Source organism: Tupaia chinensis, unplaced genomic scaffold (assembly GCF_000334495.1).
Source record: "Tupaia chinensis unplaced genomic scaffold, TupChi_1.0 Scaffold000270_2, whole genome shotgun sequence".
Lineage (NCBI taxonomy): Eukaryota > Metazoa > Chordata > Mammalia > Scandentia > Tupaiidae > Tupaia > Tupaia belangeri.
Genome location: NW_006159751.1, coordinates 3,245,340 through 3,253,115, shown reverse-complemented (window position 1 = coordinate 3,253,115; position 7,776 = coordinate 3,245,340). Strand labels below are relative to the sequence as shown.

General features: G+C 49.9%; 1 pseudogene; it reads left to right on the top strand.

The window, feature by feature from the left end:
- Nucleotides 1-2,806: 2,806 nt before the first annotated feature.
- Nucleotides 2,807-6,002, top strand: LOC102479423 (tropomyosin alpha-3 chain pseudogene; annotated as a pseudogene).
- Nucleotides 6,003-7,776: the final 1,774 nt, after the last annotated feature.

Genomic DNA, 7,776 nt, shown 5'->3' with positions numbered 1-7,776 from the left:
GGAGAGGTTTAGCATCTGGCCCAGAAAACAAGACAAAAGCCTTGCAGTTTCTCTCTCTGCCCATTGAGAGCTGAACCGCAAGCTGCTGCTTTATTTGCCTTTTTCCTGTGGTATAAAGCCTTCAGCCACCAGGACCTCCGCAGAGTCTCATACATGTTGGACTCCCACATATACGTGTGCCCATTTCTATTCAAATTCAAACCTTTTCCTGTTAATTGGATTGTTAGTTTATCTCATAGACTAAAGAGAATTGAACCTTAAGAGAAAATTACCAGCTTCCTTACAGTATTAATAGCACGTTAATAGAATTCTGTTTCATATTGACAAATGTCTTTGTCAATATCCGCCTGTGTGACAGGAGAGCTCACTGACACCCTGGGGACTGGCTGGCTGTGGCAGGGCATGCAGCAAGTACCAAGCATGGCATCGAAATGAATGTGAAGCAACAACACCCCTACGGGGTCACACCCACCCCACAAACATTTATTGAGCTCCTCGTGTGCTGGGTGCTCTTGCAGGTCCTGGGGGTGCAGAGTTGGACAACTGGCAGAAGCCCTGTCCACTGGGGGTTTCCTTCTAGGAGCGAGTCTATCTGGCCGTGTCCAAGGTGAACTCTCATTCTTCCATCCACCAAACTTGCTTCTTTTTTATTCCTTGCCTGGGTTGGTGGCACCTGTGTTCCATGTCTTAGCAAAGAGCACTCATCCACGCAGTTGCTTAAAACCGAAATATGCTGCCCTCCCTCGTGTCTCTTCATGACTAGCTCCCAGGCCGCCTCTGTGCCGCCAGGCGCCATCATCTCGGTACTGCGTAACTGTGGCCTTACACGTCTGAGTTCCCCGGGCCTGTGTGCTCGTAGCACCTGGCATAAAGAGGAGTCCCCCCCCCACTCCCTTGGCCTCCAAATCTATATTCCAAGTGGGGATGCCCATGCCACAATCCCTTCTCCATTCTCCTCTTGGGATTTTGGGCACACGAGCACAGGTGCCTGGCTTTAGTTTCAAGCCTCCAGGTCTGGGATTTGAACCATGGTTGGCCATGTAGGAGTCTAACACCTTAACCACTATACCCCTGCTGGTCTCTTTTTGAAAATTTTGTTCCTGATACAATACTGTTAGCTGAGACTGCAGTGATGGGCCAGGCCACTCAGCTTGTGAAGCAAGAGAAGATGCAGAACCTGCTGTCTTCCTCAGACCCATCTCCCTCTCCCTCCTTATCTTCAGTTTTCACGGGATCTTTGCCGCAGACTCTTTCTCTCACTCTGCATCCCACCCACCCCCCATTCATTCCCTTGGCCTCCCAATCTGTATTGTCAGAGCCTGCCTGAGCTTTGAATCCATTTGTGGCAGGAAGAACCGAGCGTCACTAAGGGAAGGCCCCATGTTCACCATGCTCATAGGCTCACAGGGGTGTGCAGCCCACAGCCTTGGCTCGACCACTCAGTCAGTAGGGACAGTTCTCAGGTCACATGGGGAAGGAGAGCGAGGACAGTCAGGATGGCCAGCAGGAGAGAAGGACAATCCGGGCTTCTGCTCTCTGGTGGAGTAGGTCATTATTTGTCCCTAACTCTCCCAGGAATCTTTGACATATCATCTGTTGTCTATAGGTCTATGTATAATATCTATTCATAGTTATTATACTGATGAATATAATTAATACATTGTGTATACTGTTGGATATTGTGGAGAGGCAAATATACTCCTTTGGCATATTTTTTGAGTGTATTTTTATTTACTTCTTCCATGAGAGAGGAAGACAAAAAGAGGGAGAGTGTAAGGAAGGCGGTACCCACAATAGGGCAATCACAGCGTGATCCACCTAGCCCCAGCCAGACCTGATCACAGGCACACGTGTGCAGGGAGACCTCAGGACGTGAACCTGGGACCTTCCCACATGGCTTCGGCATCACTGAGTATTGCTTTACTTCTGCTCCACCAAGGCTGGTCCCTTTGGCATATTTTGAGATGACCACATGGTGGCGGTGGTGCTGGGGGTGGTGGTTGCAGACATAAATATTAGCTTTAGGGCCAGCCCTGTAGCACAGCGATTTGAGAGGAAGGAGGAGGAGAGGAAGCTACATCCTACAGGGCTCACAGGGGTTCGAGTTCTGGCCATGTCTGCTGGAAAAACAGGCTGGATGCCTCAGAGCCTGCCAAGAGGGAGAACTGGAGGAAGGGACTGCAGCATGACCCCTGGAGTTGCCCCCCAGTCCTCTCCCCCAGGGGCATGCACGCACCCTCTGACATAAAATAATTGTCTTTAAAAACTTTAAAAAAAAAAAAACTGCAAAGAAACGTACATCAGTAAAGTAAGCAGTGACTGAGGCAGGTGTCCCTGATGCCATCACAGACCTGCCCAGGCACAGGACAGGGGGTGGAGAGGTTTAGCATCTGGCCCAGAAAACAAGACAAAAGCCTTGCAGTTTCTCTCTCTGCCCATTGAGAGCTGAACCGCAAGCTGCTGCTTTATTTGCCTTTTTCCTGTGGTATAAAGCCTTCAGCCACCAGGACCTCCGCAGAGTCTCATACATGTTGGACTCCCACATATACGTGTGCCCATTTCTATTCAAATTCAAACCTTTTCCTGTTAATTGGATTGTTAGTTTATCTCATAGACTAAAGAGAATTGAACCTTAAGAGAAAATTACCAGCTTCCTTACAGTATTAATAGCACGTTAATAGAATTCTGTTTCATATTGACAAATGTCTTTGTCAATATCCGCCTGTGTGACAGGAGAGCTCACTGACACCCTGGGGACTGGCTGGCTGTGGCAGGGCATGCAGCAAGTACCAAGCATGGCATCGAAATGAATGTGAAGCAACAACACCCCTACGGGGTCACACCCACCCCACAAACATTTATTGAGCTCCTCGTGTGCTGGGTGCTCTTGCAGGTCCTGGGGGTGCAGAGTTGGACAACTGGCAGAAGCCCTGTCCACTGGGGGTTTCCTTCTAGGAGCGAGTCTATCTGGCCGTGTCCAAGGTGAACTCTCATTCTTCCATCCACCAAACTTGCTTCTTTTTTATTCCTTGCCTGGGTTGGTGGCACCTGTGTTCCATGTCTTAGCAAAGAGCACTCATCCACGCAGTTGCTTAAAACCGAAATATGCTGCCCTCCCTCGTGTCTCTTCATGACTAGCTCCCAGGCCGCCTCTGTGCCGCCAGGCGCCATCATCTCGGTACTGCGTAACTGTGGCCTTACACGTCTGAGTTCCCCGGGCCTGTGTGCTCGTAGCACCTGGCATAAAGAGGAGTTCTGTAGCTGTTTACTGAAGGGAGGAGGGACTAACTGAACTGAGCACCGATAAAACTGAACCCCCCATGGCCAGCTGGTGGTGTGGTGGTTAGGGCGACTGGATCCCTTATGGCCAAGTGCATGGTTCAAGTCTTAGACCCACCAGCCTGGAAAATATGCCAGGAGTGTGCATGTCCAAAATCCAGAGAGGGGAATGGAGAAGGGGTTGCAGAATGGCCATCCCTCCTGAGCAGGCACTGTCTTCACTTTCTTTCTTTTTCTCTCTCTCCCCCCATGGTGAGCACACACACCCTATAGCAAATTAGAAAAACAAAACCAAAAAAATGGAAATATACTGTTGTTATCCACTCTCTCTCCCTTCTTCCTTGCCCACTCCAGCTCCCTGTCTTTCACCTCCCCCCCTTTCCTCTCCTCCCATCTCCCCCTGCCTTTCCTAAGGCACTGGCTCTGGTCAGTTAATGACAGCTTTTGCTACTTCAGCTCCCATCTGACAGCATCAAATCACGTCACTGTTCAAAATCCTCACATCCTGGCCTCTCAAATCGATGCTGAAGTTCTGATAGGCCTGGCCTGCAGTTTCCATCTAGCTATCTATGCTCATGGATCCACACTTCTTTTCTTTCTTTATTTTTTTTAATAAAAGAGAGATTTTTGCTATAGGGCATGTGCACTCACAAAAGAGACAGAGACCAAAAGCAAGAAATCACCCCCCAGCTGGGATGGCCACACCACAATCCCCTCTCCTCCATTCTCCTCCCAGGATCCCAGGCGCACATGCACACACGCCCAGTGTGAGCCCCAAGCCGCCAGGTCCAGGACTCAAAACGGTCAACCACGTGGGAGTCCAGTGACACAAATGTCATGCCATCTACTGGTCCCATGGATCCACATTTCTAATGTGGCCTGCTCCCTCCCCCACTAGGGAGGCCCACCACTCACACCAGGATCACCTGCTCCTCTCAGCTGAGCAGCAGGGACTTAGTCTATCAGATAATGTTGCACTCATTCATTTTGCACCTCGCCTTGCTCCAGAAAAAGTTTCTGCAGCTTACCTTTGTAATGCAAGGTAAGAAGATGGGGCATTATTGAGGTGACTGCATTTGGTTGTGCAGAGTGTTGCATAAGAGCACCCACTGAGGGAGAAATTGGGGGACCCATTGTCCACTCACCAAGCCACGCAACCCAGTGCACGCAGCACTGTTCAGGAGGTCCTTCTTTTCTAGTCTGCATAATACTCTCTGTGGGCCAGAGTGAGAATTAAAGTAGTGCAAACAGGAGGCACTCCTGCACAGCAGCTGAGGCTGCATGGGAGGCCCGGGCTGGGATCTAGCCCAACCCACACGGGCGGGTGGATGCAGTGGCCTGTGCCTGTGGCCCCAGTGAGCTGGGAGGCTGAGGCAGGAAGACCGAGACATGCACAGACCCTGTCCTAAACAACTCCCCAGGGGCCAGCAGGTGGTATGGTGATTAAGGCTGCTGAATTCCCACGTGGCCAACGAAGATTTGAGTCTTGGACATGGCAGTTTGCTTTCTTTCTCTCTCTCTCTCATTCTGTCTCTCTCTGGTGAGTGCATGTGTCCTATAGCAAATTTTAAAATGATAAATAAAATTAAATAAATAATTCTCCTGTGGTCAGGCAGTGGTGCAGTGGTGACACAGGTGGAGTCACATGAAGTGGATTCTGGATTCTCATCCTGGGACATCCCTGAGCATGCTGGCATGCATGTGTGTGCCTGGAATCCAGACCAGTGACGCTGGTGGTGGACTGAGGCATGGGGACTGTCAGAGGTCTCTCTCTCTCTCTCATGAAAGAAACAAATGAGGGTCGAGTGGCTGCAAAGCTGAGTGGAGGAGGCAGGAACTCAAGCACTAGCCGGAGCTGTGTGGGCAGGACCGCCACCATCAAGGTGCTGAAGCACAGATTCAGGTTCCACAGCAGCAGAGATGATGCAGAGAAGAGGCCGATCTCCTCCAGTGGGAAGTGGAGGGGGAGAGGTGGGCGGGGAACAGGCTGAGGCTCAGGTTGCCTCCTTAAACCACAGGGTCCAGCTGGTTGAAGAGGACCTGGTTGGCGAGCGCACGCGCCCTACAGTGAAAATCTCTCAAAATAAATAAATAAATAAATAAATAAATAAATAAATAAATAAGAGGACCTGGACCGTGCTCAGGGGCACCTGACCACTGCCCTGCAGAAGCTGGAGGAGGCGGAAGAAGCTGCTGATGAGAGAGAGAGAGGGGCATGAAGGTTATCGAAAACGGGGCCTTACAAGATGAAGAAAAGATGGAACTCCAGGAAATCCAATTCAAAGAAGCAAAGCACATTGCAGAAGAGGCGGACAGGAAGTATGAAGAGGTGGCTGTAAGCTGGTGATCGTTGAAGGAGACTTGGAACGCACAGAGGAGCGAGCTGAACCGGCAGAGTCCTGTTGCTGAGAGACGGATGAGCAGATCAGACCGATGGACCAGAACCTGACGTGTCTGAGTGCTGCGGAAGAAAAGTACTCTCAGAAAGAAGGCAAATATGAGGATGAGATAAAGATTCCTACTGATCAACTCAAGGACAGACCCATGCCGAGTTCGCCGAGAGATTGATAGCCAAGCTGGAAAAGACAATTGATGATTCGGAAGGTAAACTGAAATGCAGCAAAGAGGAGCGCCTCTGTACATAAAGGACGCTGCACCAGGCTCTGCTTGACCTGAAGGAGGTATGGAGCACCGCAGTCCTAACCCACTGCTCTCCCTGCTGAGCCCGACGCTGACCTTGAAACTGAGGGCTGATCTCGAACTGGAAGGCTGCTATTTTTTTTGCCTCCCCTCCATCCTCTGCCCACTTGTCTTTTTTGCCAAATTGTCTCTCCCTCTTCCCAGAGATTCCAGCTGGGTTAGAGGCTGAGCACCTTTGGGAACAACTTTTTTTTTGTTGTTTTTTTAGAGGTTTTTGCTATAAGGCACGTGTGCTCGCCAGAAAGACAGAGAGACACAGAGAGACAGGAAGCAAGAAATCACCCCCCAGGGGGGATGGCCATGCCACAATCCCATCTCCTCCATTCTCCTCTTGGGATCTTGGGCATGCACGCAGTGGGAGTTTAAGCCACCAGGTCCAGGACTCGAACCACGGTTGACTACATGGGAGTTCAGTGACATAGCTATTACACTAACTCTGGTCCCCTGATAACAACATTTAAGGGAACGTAAGCACAATGCACAGTGTCTTTAAAAGCATGTTGTGATGCATACACTTTGTAATTACCTTTTTTGTTACATAGCAATGATTTGTAAAATATTCTAACAATCCTCCAGCTCTGAAGCAGCAGTCTAATCCTTTTCCCACTTTCGGAAGGTAACTTCAGTTTAATGCATATTGCCTCCATAGAGGAGGAAAAGAGAAACTGGCCTGCCTTACCGGGAGCCAGAGCCCAGGGAAAGACTCTGCGGGAGACCCCCTTGCTCTATACAAGGTGCCAGCCAAACCAGAACGACGATTTTAGAAAGAGTGAGCCAAAACCAAAAAAAAAACCGTGCTGGTCAGGTTTCAACTTCACAACTTTATTACTATGTTGTTGCTGTTAATTTTCGCAATCAGAAGTGACCAAATTAAGGTGGGACCCCTGAGACCAAGAAAACGGGGCCTTACAAGATGAAGAAAAGATGGAACTCCAGGAAATCCAATTCAAAGAAGCAAAGCACATTGCAGAAGAGGCGGACAGGAAGTATGAAGAGGTGGCTGTAAGCTGGTGATCGTTGAAGGAGACTTGGAACGCACAGAGGAGCGAGCTGAACCGGCAGAGTCCTGTTGCTGAGAGACGGATGAGCAGATCAGACCGATGGACCAGAACCTGACGTGTCTGAGTGCTGCGGAAGAAAAGTACTCTCAGAAAGAAGGCAAATATGAGGATGAGATAAAGATTCCTACTGATCAACTCAAGGACAGACCCATGCCGAGTTCGCCGAGAGATTGATAGCCAAGCTGGAAAAGACAATTGATGATTCGGAAGGTAAACTGAAATGCAGCAAAGAGGAGCGCCTCTGTACATAAAGGACGCTGCACCAGGCTCTGCTTGACCTGAAGGAGGTATGGAGCACCGCAGTCCTAACCCACTGCTCTCCCTGCTGAGCCCGACGCTGACCTTGAAACTGAGGGCTGATCTCGAACTGGAAGGCTGCTATTTTTTTTGCCTCCCCTCCATCCTCTGCCCACTTGTCTTTTTTGCCAAATTGTCTCTCCCTCTTCCCAGAGATTCCAGCTGGGTTAGAGGCTGAGCACCTTTGGGAACAACTTTTTTTTTGTTGTTTTTTTAGAGGTTTTTGCTATAAGGCACGTGTGCTCGCCAGAAAGACAGAGAGACACAGAGAGACAGGAAGCAAGAAATCACCCCCCAGGGGGGATGGCCATGCCACAATCCCATCTCCTCCATTCTCCTCTTGGGATCTTGGGCATGCACGCAGTGTGAGTTTAAGCCACCAGGTCCAGGACTCGAACCACGGTTGACTACATGGGAGTTCAGTGACATAGCTATTACA